At 38.4% G+C, this 21476-nt stretch overlaps 1 protein-coding gene across 7 annotated transcripts in view; it reads right to left on the bottom strand.

Annotated features, from left to right (window-relative positions):
- Positions 1-21476, bottom strand: part of ZBTB20 (zinc finger and BTB domain containing 20) — an 807544-nt gene that overhangs the window by 277923 nt on the left and 508145 nt on the right. The window contains exon 1 of one of the 7 annotated variants that reach the window (XM_030802024.1): positions 8422-9165. The exons of the other annotated variants lie outside the window; for them this stretch is intronic. The gene's annotated coding sequence lies outside the window, so the exon portion shown is untranslated. Of the gene's footprint in view, positions 1-8421; positions 9166-21476 lie in introns of those variants that run through there. 7 annotated transcript variants of the gene reach the window in all.

The raw sequence follows: 21476 nt of genomic DNA, 5'->3' as shown, positions 1-21476 counted from the left end.
CCTGTCATATTTTAGAACAGCTTATCACCTCAGCCTCTGGAGTGATTGAGTATTTATAGACACAAAGATAGAAACATAAAGCACATATGTATAGGCAGGAGTCCCCTGGTGGTGGCGATTAGGACTAGGCAGTAATTTTAGCTTGAAGTTCCTATGACTTAAATAGCCACTTGAGCTCTGCTCTTGCAGTTTACGATGTCAATAGAACCCCTAAATGAAATTACAGCTTTCTGATACGCAGCAGGATATCCTTTCTTTGCCATGCAATGTACACGGCCAGGAGAAATTGCTCTGTATATGGAGTTTCACTAAAGCAGAATTTATCATAAGGCTGCTCTGCTAAAATATCATTATGCTGTTATTCACTGGATAACACATCTAATGACTCGAGGTGCACTTGATAGCCATGTTTCAGTGAACACAGACGCATGCCCTGATGTGAACTGGGCACTCCAGTACTTCAAAGCACTATCGATTTCAATTCTACCATAATTTACACCTGGCTTGTTTTGCCAATAGCTTGAACCCATGCTAACACTGGAACATACACATACAAGCTTTAGAAAGATCAGAAATGAGCTGTATAGCAAAAATGCATGCGGCAAACTTTCCAGGATTTTGCCTTTATAATCATCTCCCTTGATGCGGATTAAATATTTTGCACGATTTTCCTAGTTAAGTTTGGGCATTCCCTCTGTTAGCATTATCCTATGGTTGGTGATGATAGTAATAAAAACCTCTTATATTTGGACAAGCTATGGACACTTCTGCAGCAGGATCTGGGTGCCAGTCATCTTGGTTCTCCCACTATCTAGCACAATGACTGGCACATAATAGTTGCTCATGATAATCTTCTCTGCAGGCTCCTCTTCCTCTCTCCATTCCAGAAATGCACTGTATATAAAGGACCTTCTCCCTTTTGTCATCTTTCAATATATTTTTCCTGAGAAATGTCCACTCCATAATTTTAACTATTACCATGATTCAGATGATTCAGATGACTGCCAAAGTCTGTCCCTGACATCTCCAGCATTCCTGACTAAATCCAACTGCCAGTCTGGATGCTTCCCTAACACCCCCAAATTAAACACATTCAAAAGTAAATTTGTAATCTTCCCCCATCCTCCAAAATCTACTCTTCCTCCTCACAGCTTTTCTTGCTTAGTTGTATAAGGCAGAAACCTGGGAGCAATCCAAAATTCCTCCTCTCCATGCCCAGCCCAAAGGTTATTAAATTGTGTCAATTTTGCCTATCTCTTGAACATGTCTCCTCCTCTCTGTCTATTCCCACAGTTATTGTCCTAGTTCAGGGCTTCATTGTTTCCTGTCTGAACAATTTCAGTTGCCTCCTAACTCATTTTCTTGCCTCTATTCTCCCATTCCTATAATCTAACCTCTACCCTGCTGACAGGGTGATCTTGTATCACACAATTTCATCATTAACCTTCTCTACTTAAAACCTTTCAATAGCTCCCCAAATGCCGCAAGATGAAGTTAAAACTTCTTTGCATGGCAATCAGGGTCCAACATGATTGTTCCCTGCCTGCATCTACAGCATCGTTTCTCTGTACTCCCCTACTACACATCAGTGATAGTGTTCCCCAGTTCTGCCATGCTATTTCTAGTTAACTGCCTTTGCCCCTGCTGGCCCCCTTACTGAATGCTCTTCCTCCCTCTGACCATCTGGGAAAATCCTTCAAGTCCCAGCATGGATTTATCAGCTCTTCTGTGAAACTTCCTCTGATCCCCCACTCCAAGATACGTTCAGCCGAACACTCACTATTTTGTGCCTCCATGGTTCCTTGAACATCCTTCAGTCACGGCACTTAGCATAATGATACTACCCCAACTTGTTTCCCTATCTGCCTCTCCTCTAGTGAGCAACTTGAGACCATGTTGTATTCATCTTTGTATTATAAATGACAAAGCCAATGCCCTCACAACAGCATATTAGGGCCCATGTGATCAGACACCCTTGTCTCCCTTACTTCATCTCCTACTGGTCTCATGCTTACCCACTCAGATTCTGCCACACAGACTTCCTTGTTATCACTCAAACTTTCCAGATACATTCATGTCCAAGGCCTTTGCACTTGATGGTTCCACTGTTGAAAATGCTTTTGCTTAGATATCCACAAAACTTGCTTCTTCACTTTCATTGAGGTCTTTTCTCAAATACTGTCCCCCAATGAAGATTTCCCTCTCTACCTCTCCACCCTATTTAAAATTGCAAACTTATCCCTGACACAAACACACATGTACACACTCTTTCCCCTCTTTAAATTTTCTCCATAGCACATATCATAAAATGCCACATATTTTACATATATATTTTTTCTCTTCTGTCTCTCCTATCTAGAAAGTAAGTACTAGGAGAACAAAGATTTCTGTTTTTTTTTAATCTACTGCAGTATCCCCAACCCCTGGAATAGTGTTGCGTACATAATATGAATGCTTCAATAAATATTTATTAATAAATGAATCAATCTATAACTGACACAGAGTAGAGATTCAAAAACGTTTCTTTCTTCTTCTTTTTTTGTTTGTTTTTTGAGACACAGTCTTGCTCTGTTGCCCAGGCTGGAGTATAGTGGTGCAATCATAGCTCAATGCAAGCTCAAACTCCTGGACTCAAGGGATAAGGGATCCTCCCATCTCAGCCTCCTCAGTAGTTGGGACTACAGGTATGTGCCATCATGCCTGGCTACTTTTTAAAAATTTTAGAAGAGATGAGATCTTGCTATGTTACCCAGACTGGTCTCAAACTCCTGGGCTCAAGGGATCCTCCTGCCTCGGCCTTTCAAAGCGCTGGGATTGTAAGTGTAAGCCATTGCATCTGGCCCAAAAATATTTCTTAAACTAAAAAATAAATGGGTGAATGAATGAATTAATTTTAAATCCCTGTTTAATGAATATAATGAAGAAACAGTCTGTGTACAGTACAGTCTGTGTACAGTAAGTTGAATGGGTTACTATTATCTTCATTAGACAAATGAAATAGATGAGTCCCAGAAAGATTAGGAGCCAAAATTAAAGCTACTATACATAGCTTAAACAGGTTTGCTACTCTTTTTCAATTCACTATTGAAAGGAACAGACAATTCTTTGCACTTTGTTCATGATGTACCTCTAACATTTGTTATACAATTTTGTTTCCTCTTGACTAGGAATGCAATTAGCAGGAGGTGCAAGGTGCTAACACTTTTTATTACAATTTATGTCTTTCCATATTAGATGTTTTTCATAAAAAAGATCCCCTTTCTTTCATTTTCACAAGTGGATTAGGCACTCATATAATTTTGCCCTTCGGAGTGGTTTGTACATGACTACCCAAGAGGACACTGTGTTACAAATCCTGCCAGAATGAACTGGAAGGTGAGTGCAGCATTCATAGCTTAAGGATGAACAGGTTGTTTGGTGCCAGGTTTGTACTAATGGAGATGTTCTCCATTAGTGTTAACTCCCAAAGGAGAATAAATTCAATAACAAAACATTTCAGTTTTTGGCATTTCTATGGAGAGTTAACTTTCCATTGTTCAAGGGTTAATTATCCATTATGTGAATCACTTTTCTTTCTGTGGCTGCTTACATCTAGGAATTCAGTCTACTAGAGAGTGAGCAGGGAAAATAAAGAGATGAAAAGGAATATTCCACATATATATAAACTCCAGGAAAAAAATTGGTTTAGGGGACAGAATTAGATATAGTTTGGGGGTTGCTAAGTTGGATTGACAATTGAAAATGGATAAGATTAAAGCATGTTTTATTATACACAATATATTGGGTTTTAAAAAATAGTTTATTAGGGTCAGTTTGTAGTATATGCAGTTACTCTCTGGATGTGATTCTTGTCAGCAGAATACCATCTAGGGTGCTAGAATGGGAATTTAGCAAATGGTACTTTAGAGGCTAGCTCGACTTGATGCCTTGATGCCCCTCTCGTCTGAAGAAGGCTTAGTGTGCTGCAGCTTAATGAGTGAAACAGCACTAAGCGATTCCACCAATTTCTCTACTCATTGATGAGAAACAACTGCACTTGGCTATTTTCAGCTGTTATTTACCTCAAACAGGGCATTTAATTAGTGCTTGTTAAGACAGTGCAAATGATTTGGCTGCCAGTCTTCGCGCCCCTGCTCTTTATTGTGCTGTATGTCTGCCCCGCCTCTCTCCTGTCTAGTTCACAGGGCATCCATAGCCAGTCTTCATGCCTTTCCATAACTGACATCAGCCTGACCTCCACAGATGTGGAAGTTTGAGGAAAGGAAGAACAAGTGTCGACAAGCTGGAGAGAATGTTGGTTAATATGATGCATTATAGGTAAGTCTGGTACTTTCTGACTAAATGAGCTGACCAAGCTGGATATTCGGTCACCCTCATAAGTCCAGGAAAATGAATGGAACTACTGCAAATTGAAGATCCCATGTTCCATCAGAAATTACCCAAGCATTGTGGGGAACCTTAGCAATCTTAGTAAATGGTTGGAAATGCTGTCAGATAGTTGGAAGATCTAACATGGGAGTTAAGGAGGCTCAGATATAGAAGACTCTACCAATTTGTGTTCTAGACATGGACATGTTTCTTTTTTTTTTTTTTTTTTTTTTTTTTTTTTGAGATGGAGTTTCGCTCTCGTTGCCCAGGCTGGAGTGCAATGGCGCGACTTTGGCTCACTGCAACCTCCACCTCCTAGGTTCTAGCGATTCTCCTGCCTCAGCCTCCTGAGCAGCTGGGATTACAGGCATGCACCACCATGCCCGGCTAATGTTATATTTTTAGTAGAGAGGGGGTTTCTTCATGTTTGTCAGGCTGGTCTCGAACTCCCGACCTCAGGTGATCCGCCCGCCTCGGCCTCCCAAAGTGCTGGGATTATAGGCATGAGCCACTGTGTCCTGCTGTTTCTTTCACTATGATAAGCAAGATGTATTCACTGTCAATGCACTGACATGTAGATATCCATTCATTCATCACCTATTCATTGATCCTCCACTCAGACTGAGCCAATCTGACACTGGTTGGGAGAGAAATTAACAAACCTAAAACACAAAACCTGCCCTCTAACCACTTGCAGTTTCATATATAGGAAAAACTTCAACTTAAAAACATATATAAATGCTAAATGAAGATAGATTTGTAAAATGCTACCAATGTCAGATCACTTTTAATTTGGGTTTTATGGAAAACTTCAGAGAAAAAGTGACTTGTCAAGGATATGATTTGGCTGATCTTGAAAAGGTATCAGAAAAATTATGGTTGCTGATGCTAATATGTAAATACAGCATCGAAATATTTAAAAAACAGTAAAATAGCTGAGAAACTAGAATAAATGGGATCATTTGTATATGTACTCAGTCTTATAAAGTAAAATGAATTCATTAAACATACGCTCAATTTTAAGATAATAACAATTAATTTCTTTCTACTTAATTTTAAACTTTTATATATATAGCAATTAATATTTTGAAGTTGTACATAACAGAATTTAGGTTGCTAATCTAACATGTATACTTGCTGAAGGATAATTACCAAACTTATCAGCTAACTACATCTTTCTTTTTGCAAATACTGTTCATAAATATTTGTGTAAACTTTCGGTGTTGTCAGTGTGATAAAAAGTCAGCTACATTTCATTTATGGTCATTATGACCAAAACATTTGACTGAAATCAAAGGCAAGTAAGCCTGGCTAGAATTTGGTCATATTTTTAATAGTTGAATATAAATATATGGTTGTGCGTATATGTAGGCATTTATAAGCTAACATACATATACAATCATATGATACAAGCAATCAACTCCTTTTTAAGTTTTTAAAATATTTGTCTTTCTTAGGGGAATCACATAAATACTAAAAGCCATTTCTATACAAATAAGAAAGAACAATTTCTTATTGGGGTAATGACAATTGTTATTTAGCAATTTCATTTGTGTATATTTGCGACTGCCTAATTAAATGAATATAGCATATAGGAAGTACTTACAGCTAAAATATGCACACAAGAAAATATACATTTCACAACTTGCATCCTCATTAATTTAATGAAATTAGAATTTCCAGGTGAGCACTAGGAAATTGAGTTATTGATAGTACATTGTGAAGGCTTATAATCAAGGTATTGAAAAAATAGGTAATATTAATACAGCCACTGAAGCACAAAGAAATACATCATTGCCTTGCCTTTGTATCAGAGGTACACTAATCAAATTCTGACTTCTTATATATTTCAAGTTAGTCATGAAATTCTTCCACAGCCACTTGGAACTCCAGGTCTTAGCAAGTATAAGAAAAACCTCTCTGGCAGATTATATTTTTTTAAATGTCATGACTTGGCAATACTCTTAAATATTTGTTGTCACCCATTCTCTGCTTAAAGTTGCTTATATAATGTCATATGCAGTCAATAATAACATGCTTTCAAAGTGTTAGAGATCTAGCTTGCCTTCAATGCAGTTCTAACAGACATCCCTACCAGAGACTACGAGACAGTTTTCCTGGGAGTCTGGGCAGTTTGAATATTAACTGAGGAATGTTAACCTCCTATGTAGGTCTTGGTGGTAATGGCCTAAGAGCTAGTTACATTTTTTATAACGTATTGTAAACACCATTTCCCTTTCAACTTTTTTCTTTAGAAAACAAGATAACTAATGAAAATTACCCAAGAAATATTACATATATCAATAGTATAGTCCTAACTAACATGAGCTAACTACAATAGGCAAACTTTACTATTAATATAACATTAAACTTTTACCATACTAGTCCTAATAAAACTCTGAGACTATTTCCTATCACAATGATAGCTGAGGAATTTAATGTGCCTCACAAACTATAGGAATTGTGATAGGAAGCTGACTCTGTCCTAGAGGCCACTGACAAACCTGATAAGGCTGTAGCAGGGGTAAGTCTCTATAGGAAACTTGGGATATATGAGCATGTATGAGTTCTGTGGTTAAGAATCTGAATCACTAAGTATAGCAAACAAAATTCCAAAGCTGAGTACCAATGTAATATGCTGGATCGCTGTACCTACTTGGACAAGAGTACATGCAACAGGCACATACAATACACATCTGGTTAAATGTAAAATCATCCATTGCTAAAGCATTTTAAACTTCTAGGAGAAATCTACTGGCAACGTGTTAATAGCAAGGACAACCAAAACAATAAAATAACATCTCTTTCCTAAAATTTAAGAACATCGAGTAAATGCCCCTTGGGCTGGGTTGTGATTCCTGGAAGTTTCAGCCTATGAGAACCATATTGGCGACATCAAAGACTCCCCCTTTTTCCAAAAAGCAATTCACTTCAGATGCTGCCACACAATCGAATGCTTTTATGGCCACCATGTTTTTTTGGTTTTTGTTTCGTCTTTTGTTTTTTCCACGCTTAATGAACATGCCAGATTCTTGAAATAGAAAGAAGATGAGAAAACCCAGTAAGATGGAAGACCTCTAGAAAAGAAACTAGGCAGGGACCTGATGGTAAAGGATAAAAACACATTCCAACAGGAATTCTACTTTTAGGGAGAGTATGAGTTATTAAGGATGTGGAAGGCACATTTTGGCTACGAAAGCTGGTCCGTGGACTCCTCTGCTAGTCTCACATCAGACAGGATGCAACCATCCCCACTCCATTCCTTCGACAACTTCCCAGAGCACACTCAATCAGTGTCCCTTATATTGAGGACAATACTATATTTGGGTTCAATACTGTGAGGACAGTCATTTAGTTTTCCTGTGGCAGGATGATAAATTTCCCGGGAACCAAATAAGGATTCTCATTGCATTCTTCTTCTTGATACTATGAACGCAGAAGAATAAAGAAGAGGGTGTGACAAATCATATTTTCCAAAGGTCGGGTGTGGGGAGGTTCCCTAACATTTAAAAGCAACCAGTTGTTAGCAAAGTGATCTTTAGAACAGTATTAGCAAGAATGTTTGCTCTACATCCACTATAGATATTCTCTCCTGTTTAGCCAGGCATGTAAGTACTGTGAGCATAATGTAAATGCTCAGAACAGAAATGCATGGAAAGCTGGCGGAGTGAAACTCCAAATGAACAATTAATTCCACTTTCACTTCCTCCATCTACCTCCCTGAATACTACCTCCCTGCCCCCACTCACCTATCTTCCTCCCCCCACAAGCATGTTTGCTAGGCACGTCAAGGCTGACATCCATCGGTGGCAGTATGAAACCTATGCCTGCAGGCTGCTCCTGAGCATAGCCTCAAGGCTCTGCCATTGTCCGTAGAGTGCTCTCAGTTGTGCCCGCTAAAAATCTTCATCATTCCATTTGACTGTTTGGTAGTATTTCTTTAATTGTATTTTTTGTTTGTTTGTTTTAAAAACACCCTTTATTTCCTGCTTGCCTTAGAGACACCAAGAATAAAATCCTTGACACATCAAATTCTGGAACCTCACCACTCACCAGGACTGTGGTTCCTGATCCAAGGAGTGACGACTGAGAATCAGCACACAGTCTCTTGAGGGTGTCCAGGCCTGGCTGTTAAGCTCCCTGCTCTGATTAGTTTGTCGAGTTCACAGTGTTCCAGAGTGCTGAAGCACAGAAATTAGGGAGGGGAGGTGGAAGGAAAATCACTGGAGCCTCTTACGATCTAACTTCCACTAACTGGGAGGAAATGTCTTATAAATAAACAACAGTAAGAGAAACAAAAAAAAAAAAACCCATCCCGTCCTGCCAGAGGAATGTACATTATTGTCTCCCGACGGAAAACTTTACACCACACCAGAATGCAGCCATGTCTCCTGAAACTACCTCCCTCAAAACAGAAAGAAAAAGAGAATCAAAAAGGAAAGGAGAACAAAACAGAACAAGAAAGATTTCATCCCCTTGAATTCTGTTGGGAAGTTCATGTGAGTTCCCAGTAGACAAACTAAACTAAGCAATTTCAACAGTGTCACTGTTCCAGAATTTTGTGCAGAGGCTGCTTATTAGCCAAATTTCATTTCTGCCCAGATCACTGCTGTACCATCCAGACATTTTCAGAAGGGAAGTTTAGGGAAGGGGGGAAGGGTACGACTGTGGAGAAGAGGAAGAAGAGAGGACAAAGGAAAACTCCTGATGAACCAGAATGCCCTAGCCACGGCCATGATAGAGCGAGCCCCCACCCACCACCCGACTACTGCTTGTTGAGGACTTGGTGATGCGGTGTGTTTTATCTACTTACTCTTTCTGCTCGGGAGGCTGAGGTTCCTACATTTCCAGCTCATGCTGGACTGTACCGTAAGCAACAAGTGAAATGAGTTCAGTGATCTCATTCTAGTCCTTCGACTCCTGTCCACATCACTAAGCGACTGCACAGCTTGGCACAGGCCAGGATGAGTCAGCAGTCTCTGGTCATGAGAGGCCAGGCCTGGAATAGCAGGGGGGTTTAGGTCAGGAGCAAAATGAAGCAGAAAGGCAGTCTAGATGGCAGGGCTCTGTTCTGCAATACACAGAAATACTGCAGGTCAAAATGAAAGCACCTCATCAGCTCTGGGGTGAAGATTGTAGGACTGTAAAAAAAGAAGCATCAAGAGAAAAAAAAAAAAGCTGCCTACCAAACATAGCAAGGACACAACACAGTACCACAGTCAGAAAAAGAGGGCACTGGTAGAGCCCTGGAGGATAAAAGATGCTCATTAAGGTTTCTGAAATATCTTTTCTTCCACATGCTCCCAAACTTGAATTAAGAAATGGTGATTTCCTATATACTATCCTAGTATTTTGGTACTGTTTTCCCAATTCAGTAAGTAGCAAAACAAATAAAATGCAAAGCACTGCAGTTAAATAGCAAGAAAAGCCTCATATTTCATAAAATAATATGAGTCTGATATCTCAAAGGTATACATTTGGGTTAATAGTGTCTGTATATAGCCTGTATGAAATGGTTAAAGAGGAGTACTCTTTAAATTGAGCTTGGGTGGGGGTAGAGAAGAGCTTAGAGAAAAGAGAAATACCAGTTAATGAGAAAACATAGAGGAACTATGACACTGTGACCATATTTCTACTCAATGGGGCCAGCATAGACCTCCATTAGACCTCCATCAAGAAGTGATGCTCCCACTAATAGGACTTCAAACACTTCTCCCTCTGCAGTAGTATTGTAATATAGCAAGGGGAGAGGGAAAATAAAATAGATAGAAAAACAAGGTTCAACATAAAAAAATTAGTGATAGACATTTTGTTACAGAGGACTCACATTGCTCTATAAGTCAACTGATAAAAAAAAGTCTTGGTATCTGAACAGACTTAGAGAAACCATATCTAGATGAAGATGCCAAGGTGGAGACTGATAATTAACAGGAAATGGTAGTAATGGCCATAAAGAAGGAAGAAAGCAATCTCAAGTCACATGATGTAGAATAAAACAGCATGAAAAACAGGAGAGCAACAGACTTCGGGAACACTAGTAAAATGTTTCTTTAAAGTCCTTTTAAGAGGAATAATGAGGACCCACCACATATTCCTAAATGTTGTCCCTCAGAGATGCACAGATGTATATGGGTAAGAAAATGTAAAATAAACTTTCAGCTTTCATTTTAGAGAGTATTAAGTCATCTCAACACATATTTACTAACTGTTTAATCTTGGGCAAATGAGCTTTCTAGCCTCAGTTTCTCTCTCTTTGAAATGGAAATAATATTATCATCCTCATGGAATCATTGTAAGCACTGAATCAATGCTCATTAACCCTTATCACAGCAGTACCTGTCACATGGTGAACATTCAGTAAATTGCTTATTATTCATATTATTTGATTATCATATCGTATCATCTTTATAAGTACCCAGTGAAAGAATCCCCTCCAGTGTTGTTCCACTGGATTGAGTGGAATCAATATGAAGACTCTAGTAAAATCAGTTGAGTAACACTGCTTACACTGCTGCTTTAAAAAGATTATTTCTGTCTGGGTATGTTAAACATTATACTTGAAGACACAGGATGTTGAAAATCTATTATGTGAAATCCTTGAATTTGGGTATCTATGTTGTCAAAGCAACTTGGAGCCTAACAGTTGTCCAGTAACTACAGGCCCAAAAAAGAAAAGAGGAATTTTTAGAAGCTTCTCCAAAAGCAACAGGATAAAAGTGTTATTGGCCTTAACCGCATGATGAGGGCTTTTTACCAAAGGGGAAAACGTAGTCCAGTTGATCATCGCAGCCTAATTGATTAATTGTGGGTCTGACCATCTGGCTGATGAATGCTGACACCCAGCAGTGATTACTGTGTAACACAAATCCGGATGTGCTCTCCCTGATGCCTCCCACAATAATGGCAACTCTGAACTTAAGGTTAGTTTATTCAGGCCTCTTGGCTCAGTCTCTTCATGGAATAGTGGTTGTGGCAGGGAATATTTTACTAGACCTGGTCAAGCATTATCTTCTCTTATTTCAGTTACCCACTCTTTTCCAACTCTACTCCTACCCACTCCTAAGCCCTCTCTTGTATATAATCACTTTTCGTGCAAAGCATTCCATCTGTAGTTTTCATCATATTATCTGATTCTCTCATTTCTGGTTGCTCTGTTCTGAAAAATATTCGACTAAACTAGAAGATCTATACTGCTAGAATGCTATTTCACCGGGGATCCTATTGGGACATTTTTATTGTATCTTATTTGCTACTGGTTTACTTCAAATTACTCTGTGCTTCCAAATAAAGAAAATTATTTTACCTAATTCATTAGCCTGATTAAAAGTCCTACATATGGCCCAAGTTTTCCATGAGGTTATCAGAATACAACGGTTAATAGAAGATAATTCTTACATCTTAAGCCTACTTCTGACCCTCAGTTAGGAGTATCCCATGAAGAACATTCCCCTGGAGCATACTTTACTGCTAGAGAAGGAAAGTCAGACCCATGCAAATGACAAGGTTCAATAGCAATGCCATCCACAAACCAATCTACACCTGGAGATGACTTGTACATGGAGAATTCACCAAGCAAATAAAACATGTACATATAAATATAGACCCTGGGGAATTATAACAAAATAATTTCAATGTATTTTGTAGGAATGCACGGGGAGTAACTGACACAAAATATCTTATACAACCTTGACCAACAAGTCACAATGACAAATCATCCGTTTTCTCTTTTCTTTTCCCAGAGTGATTTCCAGCTCTAAATTAATCTTTTCTTTCACTCCCCACAGATGCTGAATTCTTCTATGTTCCAGGCTGAGTTAGTGTTAATTTTCAGCAGAGGACGGCAGTAGCATGCTGAACTGCAGAGTTCCGGGCTGGGAGTTGGGAAATGTTTTTGGCCTGTCTGCCAGTAAACAACTATGTGTCTTGGGCAAGTCAAGTCCCTTAACTCCCCATGTCTCAGTCTCTTCATTGAAAAATGATAGGGTAGGACTGCATAGACTCCAAAGTCTCTGCCAACACTAAGATTCTATGGTTCTATAGCTCATTTCCTTTTTTTTCTCCCTTTGGCATCAACTGCTCAACAACTCTGCTTATAGTAATCTCTATGCTCTCAGTTACTAATGGAAAAATATGTCCTTCATTTACTACTTGGTATTTTGTATTTGTAATCTCTCTCTTTTTTTATTTGATGCTAGATATTTTGAGTCATAAACACGAACATATCCAAATAGATGCTTTAAATTTGAAGGTGTTTAAGGAAAATAGCTTTCCCATGTAGAATATTTAGTGTAGCAGGGCATGGAGGAAGCCAGCCATCCAAAAGTGGAGCAAAGGGGCCAATTCACAAATGAGAGAAAGCCTTTCATAATAAGAGTCTCCAGACTCTTTAACTTAGGTAAAGCTAAAATGCTACCAACTTCCAACTACTTTTCCAATTAATCCCAGACACCATCACAGACACTTAGGACTACAAATCTGAGGACCAGCACCGGCAGCAATGCAGTTCTTATTTCACCTCCACCATCCATTGGCAAGTAGGATTTAGGATGGCATACTAATAAGAGCCAAGAGGACAATCTGTCATTTATTTTCCTCCAAACTTTTTGAAATTTCCCATTTGGGCTCTGTTTCCCAGTTTTAATTTGGTAACTGCCATTTTTCAGCATTTCTTTTAACAGGTTACTAATAATTTCTGATACAGGATCTCATATTTCATTTTATGCTGCTAGAACTGCTGTTAATATTTCATCTGCCTTCAATTCAGCTCTGAATAAAGGCTGCTAGGTTTTGATACACTGTTAACAGTTTGGTTCTGGGGATTTGATCACCATGTTCATCCAGTTTGTTCATATTTTGTTAAAAAAAATAATAGGTTAGCTATCTCAGAAATATCTCAGGGTGTGCTATACATTCTCGGGATACTTCAGAGTTTCTTTTTCTGGATCTTTGATGAAAACCAACAAAAACAAGTATCCTGGGTTTGTTTTCACCAATGACTTGCCATTTGCTTCAGTGTCAGTATTCTGGAAGCAGGGGGCAGTGGTTAAGATTCAGGGCTCATAGGCAGATCTAGGTTCAAATTTTGGCTCTGAAATTTATTATATATATCACCTCAAGCCAGTTCCTTAACCTTACCAAGTCTTTCTTTCCCCATTTGTAAAATAGGGATGATAATAATATCCACTTCTATTAATTAATATGAGGATCCAATAAATTAATATAAAGTGCTGAGGACTTTCTGAGTTCTCAATAAATGATGGCTATCATTATCCTAGCATTAATAATCTACAATTCACATTATAGAATTATTATTTTGCAACATCTTTTCAGGGTCAACAAATTATTTTTTAGTCCAGCCTTTGTTGTTTGCTTCACTACAGCTTACATTTTTAAAAAGTCTCAGCAAAATCATGTAAAATATTTAAAAATTTGATATTTAAACTGTATGTACAGTTAGACTAAGATATAGCACCATATTATTATTACTATTGTAGCACTTTTCAGTGTAGCAGCAAATTCTCAAAACTTTCTGTCCATCTAATAGCCAGCCCTAGATAAGGCACATTGTATCAATACTAATCTGTTCTATAAAAAGATAACTTATCATATTTACCTTCTCCTACTCCCAAAGAATATAGATTATTTTAATATTCTTTGGATATGTGTCAGTCAGGGCCTGTTTGGAGAGAGAGACCATATAGCAATTTGAATAGAAAGTTAGTTTAAATTATTAATAATAACAGGGGATTAAAGTAATAAGAGTAGCTAGTAAGAAGTAAAGAATACTTTAAAGAATATAAGAATAACATGGGCCAGGCGCAGGGGCTCATGCCTGTAATCCTAGCACTTAGGGCCGAGGTGGGTCTTCAGCCTACGAGCTGAAGACTAGTTTGGGAAAAATGGTGAAATGCTGTTTCTACAATATATTAGTCGAGCATGATGGTGTGTGCCTGCAGTCCCAGCTACTTGTGGGGCTGAGGTGAGAGGATCGCTTGATTCCAGGAGGTTGAGGCTGCAGTGAGCTGTGTTCATGCCACTGCATTCCAGCCTGGGTGACAAAGCGAGACCTTGTCTTAAAAAATAAAAAAGAATAGAAGAATAACAAATGTAAGGAACAGCCATTATTTGCAGGGCTAAGATAGCATATCGAAGGAAGAGTTTCCTCCATCCCTGGACTGAGATCTAGACGTAGTAGGACTCAAGACAAAAATCTCCTGGACCCCTGGACCAGGATCCAGACCTTGTTGGACAACACACAGCCATAACTCATTGAATGGTAGAGAAGTTGCTGGGGAGCTGCATCAGTAGAACCTGCACTCCAGGGTGCTAATGAAAGCTATTTACAGGGATGTATCTCATCTGGGGCACTCTGCTATAAATTGCCCAATGTGTGTGTACACATGTGTATGTACGTGTGTGTGTATGGTGGGTGCTAGGGGTAGCTGCTACCTGCCACATACTGGAGAAGCTACCTGTGCTTCAGCTGCTGGGTACCGGGTTAGCTGCATTTGCTGCAGGAGCTAGATGCTGTAAAAGTTGCTTACGTTGTAGAAGCCAGGCTCTGGAGAAATCGTGCACATTGCAGGAGGCTGCCAAAGTAGTGCATGACAACCAGGAAGGAAAATTTCTTCTTTCTGCAACGTCTCCCTACCTTCTCTACTGACAAAGCACCCTCATACCAGCTAGCAAAGAAAAAATATTTAAAGAATCCAATTACATTTTTGCAGAGCAGGCAAGAAGGACTACATTTGGAAGGAGGCAACGGGAGGTAATACATTGGTAACTGGCACAGATATTATTATTTGCTCACACACTTCATGAAATAACTCACATTAGAGATTATAATCCAGTATTTTCAACTGATTGCACTACTGTTCACATTTACTAATAAACCAACTCCCTTTGAATAGTTAAGCAAATACTGTCATAATTAAGAAAAATAAGAGGCCAGTAAATACCTGTAATAGAGTATTTTAAAGTGACAGTACTAGTATATGTACATAACCTTTTCCCCCAAGTGCTGCCCACATACATTTTAATTACATGTTTATAATTTACTTAAGAAAAAAATATACAGAAGTACTAAGCTATTGACCTAAATGTATGCATCAGTGATCTCACACCAGAATCTCAACTAAGTGGGTATTCAGGAGAGTCATTACAAACAACCAAAAGCTTTGAGAGGTAAAAATTGCCTCAATTATCATTTTTCCTTTCTCTTTCCTTTTCCTTTTAATTAACTCTAGAACTCATCTTTGCTTCTTCTATGACATTTTTATGGAGGGGTGGGGTGGCTCTTAAAGAGGTTATTCTTTTTTTTTTTTTTTTTTTTTTTTTGAGATGGAGTCTTGCTCTGTTGCCCAGGCTGGAGTGCAGTGGTGCAATCTTGGCTCACTGCAACCTCCGCCTTCCGGGTTCAAGCAATTCTCCTGCCTCAGCCTCTCGAGTAGCTGGGATTACAGGCACGTGCCACCACGCCCAGCTAATTTTTGTATTTTTAGTAGAGACGGGGTTTCACCATATTGGTCAGGCTGGTCTTGAACTCCTGACCTCGTGATCCGCCTGCCTCGGCCTCCCAAAGTGCTGGGATTATAGGCATGAACCACGTGCCTGGCCAAATATAGGTTACTGTTTTTCAGAAAAATACATATTTAGAAATTTTTTCTTATGATTCTGGTCCTATATTGTTCTACTTTTAATATTAAATAGAGAAACATCAATAAATGACCAATTTGGTAAACTATGATATTGTGATCATTGTTAGAACTAGTTTTACATATAGGGAGAGAGTATATTCCAAAATACCTCCCCTACTTTTGCCTAATTCCCTTAAGAAGGGAACAGGTGCTTTTGCTCTATAATTAGAGGTAGGGTTTAAAACCACAAACACCTGACATTAGCAAGGAGTGTGGTTGTGAGAGGCATAGAGCAGAAAAGCTAACTGGGTGAGGAGAGTCCTGTGGAGAGTAGACTATACTGAGGTCAGGACCACAGAACACCTTTCTCACCATTCATCCGTTTTTACCTAGGCCTGGCCATCAGCACTATCTGTTCTCACCATTATGGAAGGGGTCTACTCACAGTTGTGTTTTCTGAAAGCCAGTGGTAACCAGCAAAGCAAGCCATGTTGGGTTGTCTCACAATCACAGTCGGCATCTCTGCCAGCCGCAGGTGGTTATCCTTATGATTTCCTTTTGTTTGTGCTATGCGTGAGTACTGAGGATAAACTTAATGACCCTATGTTTAGTTCTCTCCTCCAACACACATACACACCCCCCTCTCCCCTGCAATTCCTGAGTTCAAAAAGAGATGAAGACAAAGGAGTGTCATAAGTCCATGTGATTCAGGCAGGCAAGTCCATTTTATTTTAGTTTGCCCTTCTGTTCTGCTGGCTTTTCTGCTATGACCCACTATACTTACCCTGTCGGCTGTTCTTAGCAGCAACATGCCTTTTTAATCAGCCTTCCTGGGGTCTGCATTTGATTACAGCATTTGTGTTCTATTTTGATTCTTTTGTACTGTGCCCTGTGGTGTTAGCTTTAAAGGTGTTATTTATAAAATGAAATTCTATTGTATTGCCACTTGGATTCAAAGAGGACATATAATATTAATGCAGAACGTATTTAATAATATCTTGAATCTATTAAATCAATTTCTTCATGAGAATACAGAATAGAAGGGAGGCACGTGGGCTGATAATCAGGTAATAAGACTTAAGAATCACCTGAACTTTTCCTTCACAAGCTTTCCTGAAAGCTGGCACAAGAATCATTCTCTTAATATCAGGGTTTCCAAGTGGAGGAGACTACCTTTCTTGAGCCAGACCAGTGCAGTGCGCGCCTGTTTAAACATTCAACTGTGCAGGCCAAACATTTTCCTAGGCTTTTAGATGCAAATTTTTTGACTAAGGAACTATGAGACCAAACATGAATATGACTTTTTTTACTACATAGAAAGATTTAGGTTATGAAGAAAATGTAATCACCTATTTCTAAGGATCTACTTTCAAGATTTGTAAAAAGAAGTATATTTGTTCTCACACTGACTCTTCTCAAAAGCAGGATAGGAAAATTCTAGTGATACCAAGAACTGACGCAAAGTTTCCAAGGTGGCATGTTCAGAATGATGTTCTCACCTAGCAAAAGGGCAGGTTTCATTATGGGCTGCTGGGCCTACAGTCAAATGTTTCTAGATTAGATTGATGGAGGAGTCTCCAAGTTTTTTCAACTTCTAATTTTAATTCCAACTAAAGACTGAAACATTGTACACTGTATCACAGCTTGCACAGCACATTTCTTGCTGCATACATTCCATTCCTTCACTACAATTTTTTTTTCCTGTTGATATATCTGAAATCATCAATGGCTATGCTGCTGTTTGGATAGGGAATAAGAAAGAATTTGGTTTGAAAGATGATCTAGGAATCAGGCTCTGCAGAACCTACCAAAAGAAACTGTAACATACAAAGGAACCTGGCTGGGCAGTCTTGAAAGGAGAGTTCCTGGATTTTTACCTGTTCTCATTCAGTGGCATATCATATAACTCCAGAAAAATCAGGGTCCAGTTTTCTAATCACCAAAAGAGGAATAACTGTCCTTTTCTACTTGCACTGGGCTACTTTAGGGATGGATAAGAAAATGATTCCAGAATCTTCTAAATGCTTTGCAATGAAGGTGAAATACAAATGCACAATATTGTTAAAATGATAGTTTAGACCACATTTTTGTTTCTCCAAATCTAGAGACGAAAAATAGTAACAAAGAAATAAATTTCTTCCACTTCAAAAATAAATAATATACCCTTATTTATAAATGACATGTCAAACATAAGGAACTAGGATGTGTTGGGGAATACACATCTCAATTTTGAAGGCATCAAATTATGAGCTATTTGCGTGAAGAAATCACATTCATCTCTGTATCCACCCAGGTTCTACCTCATTGATTTACATTATGTAAGTATTCCATTCATTAACAAATGTTGAAATGAAATGAAAAATGAGATTGCACAATTTTAGAGCTCAAATTAACTAGAGGCCATGTTAAATCCTGTTGCCTCATTTTGCAGATGATACAACTGAGGCCCAGTTAAGTAACTTATCTAAGTCCAATACTAAAAATATTACAAGTTTTAGAAGAGTTATTTTAAAGATCTGCCCCTGAAAATATATCACTGAATTAAAACAAAAGAGACATTCTTCTGTCAAAATAAGAGGCACTATTCAGCTCAAATAATCTGATGTATCCTAACCTAATCAAGAAGGCTGAAGCCTAAAGTAACAAGTAAATGTAATTAAATAGCTATAGACCCACAGGCATGTTAGAAATGCCAAGTTACTGAGGGGTGCATATCTTAATACTTTGTCTATCAGCCAGTCCAAATGGCATATTTTTTTTCAAGTAAAATTAATGTCTTAACAAATAATAGGGGTGAAGTCAGCAAGATGGCAGAGTGGAAAACTCTACCTCTCATTCTTCCACAGAAATACTGATAAAACAATGTTGGAACCAAAATACCTTGAAAATATATTCAGATTGTAGCTAAGAAGTAGAGGCACCCTAGAGGATCCCAAACTTAAAGCAGTTGCATTTGCATGGGTAAAAAGTGCAATTTCACATCAGAATGTCATATCAGTACTTCCCCCAGACTGGCTTAGCTCAACACTGAGAGGACTGCTTCAGCTCATGATTTCTCCTGTGCCACAGAAAGTGAGATTGGAGTGTGCATCTGGCTTCCTGGCCTCTGGCCTCTCAGAGAACCCTCTGTTGGGTCAGTTCCTATATTGCCTCATACTGTGTACTGACGCACCTGTAGAACTTCGTTCCCAGGGATGGGTAGGAGCAAAGAAATGAGGAGGGAAACTCCTTGTAGTTGGAGCTGCCTTGCAAGATTAGGAATAGGGGCAGAACTGAGGTTATTCTTAGATGAGGGAGGAAAGGGAATGAAGGGGGCCTTATTCTCAGCATTTCAGAGTTCCCTCTGTGAAGCCAGTTTCTATTTCACCTTGTACTGAGCCTTGTACGACCATTAGAACTTGGTTCTGAGGGATAGTTAGCAAAAAATAAAAGGAGCAGGCATCCCTTTGCAGCTGGCACTGCTCTGTATAATAAGAAAAAAACATAGAACTGAGGCTTTTCCTTGAGAAGGCAAAGAAAGAAGTGTAAAGGGCCTTGCCCCCAGTCTTAGATTGTGCTCCCCAAGGTGTTTGTCTCTATCTTGTCTCATATTAAGCACCATGAACTGGTAAAGGTCTCTACTCATCAAAACTAGTCTATAAAGACTGGGAAAGGTAGCTGCTACTTCAAATGTACAGATCACAAAGAAAATCTACAAGGAACACAAAGAGTCATCTCCAATAATCATCCTGAAAGAAACAGAGATCCCTGAATTAACTGACAAAAAAATGCAAAATAAATGTCTTAAAGAAGCCCAGTGAGTTACAAGAGAACACTGAGAGATAGCTAAATAAAATTAGGAAAAAGATACAAGAACAAAATGAGAAGTTAAATAAAGAGATAGAGACTATCAAAAAGAACCCAATAGAATTACTGAAGCTGGAGAATACAAAAATTGAACTGAAAGATTCACTAGAGGAGTTCAAAAGCAGACCTAATCAAACAGAAGAAAGAAACAGTGAACAGAAAGACAGATCATTTGAAATTATGCAGTCGGAAGCACAAAGAAAAAAAAAGGACGAAAAGTGAGGAAAGCCTAAGTGACTTATGGGACTCCAACAAGTGAATCAATAAACACATTAGGGAATTCCAGGGAGAAGAGAGGGAAAGGGGTAGAAAGCCTATTTAAAGAAATAATGGCAAGGAACTTCCGGAATCAGGGGAGAGAAATCAACATCCAGATTCATGAAGTCCAAAGAACTCCAAAGATCTACACTAAGACCCATTATAATCCAATTGTCAATAGTCAAAGAATTTTGAGAGCAACAAGAGCAAAGCAACTCATCACATTCAAGGGAATCCCCATAAGACTGTCAGCAAATTTCTCAGCAGAATCCTCACAGGCAAAGAGAGAGTAAGATGACATATTCAAAGTACTGAAGATCAAAAAACAACAACAACATGTCAATCAAGAACACTATACTCAGAATAGCTATCCTTCAGTAATAAAGAAGAGGTAAAGACTTTCCTAGACAAACATGTTGAGGGGTGTTCACCATCACTATACCTGCTTTGCATGAAATGCTACAGAAAGTTCTTTAAGCTGAAACGAAAGGATGTTGATTAGCAGCATGAAAAGATGAAAGTATAAAACTTGCCAATAAAGTTAAATATATAGTCAAATACTAGAGACCTCTAGTACTCTAATGATAGTGTGTAAATCACTTTCAACTCTGGTATAAACATTAAAAGACAAAACTATAAAAGTAATAACATGATTTGTTAATGGATACACAGTATAAAAAGATGTAAATTGTGACACCAATAACATGAAGTGTGTATATAGGAGAAGTAAAAGAGTAGAGATTTTGTATGTGATCAAATATAAGTTGCTATCAGCTTCAAATAGATGATTATAAGTTGTTTTATGGAAGTCTCATGGTAAATACAAACAAAACACCTGTAGTAGATATATAAAACATAAAGAGAAAGGAATCAAAGCATATTGCTACAAAAGATAATCAAATCACAAAAAAAGAGAGCAACAGAGGGACAAAGGAACTACAAAACAACCACACAATAACTTAAAAATGGCAGTAATAAGTTCTCACCTATTAATAATTAAGTGTAAATGGATTAGCTTCCCCAATCAAAAGATACAAACTGGCTGAATAGATTAAGAAGAAGACTAACCATATGCTGCTAAAACAACAACAACAACAACTACAACAAACAACAACAACGACACATTTTAGCTTTAGGGACAATCATAGACTCAAAGTAAAAGGTGGGAAATATATATTCCAAGCAAATGATAACCAAAAGCTAGTAAGAGTGGCTATTCTTATATCATACAAAATAGACTTTCAGCCAAAAACTGTCACAAGAGACAGAGAGAAGGTCATTATATAACAAGAAAGTGATTAATTCATTAAAATGATATAATAATCCCCTTGATTAGGATCCTTTTGATTGGAATCCTCTTGACTGGAG

Source organism: Nomascus leucogenys, chromosome 21 (genome assembly GCF_006542625.1).
Source record: "Nomascus leucogenys isolate Asia chromosome 21, Asia_NLE_v1, whole genome shotgun sequence".
Taxonomy (NCBI): Eukaryota; Metazoa; Chordata; class Mammalia; order Primates; family Hylobatidae; genus Nomascus; species Nomascus leucogenys.
Note: the sequence above shows the minus strand (reverse complement) of the source record. Positions and strands in the feature narration are given on the sequence as shown.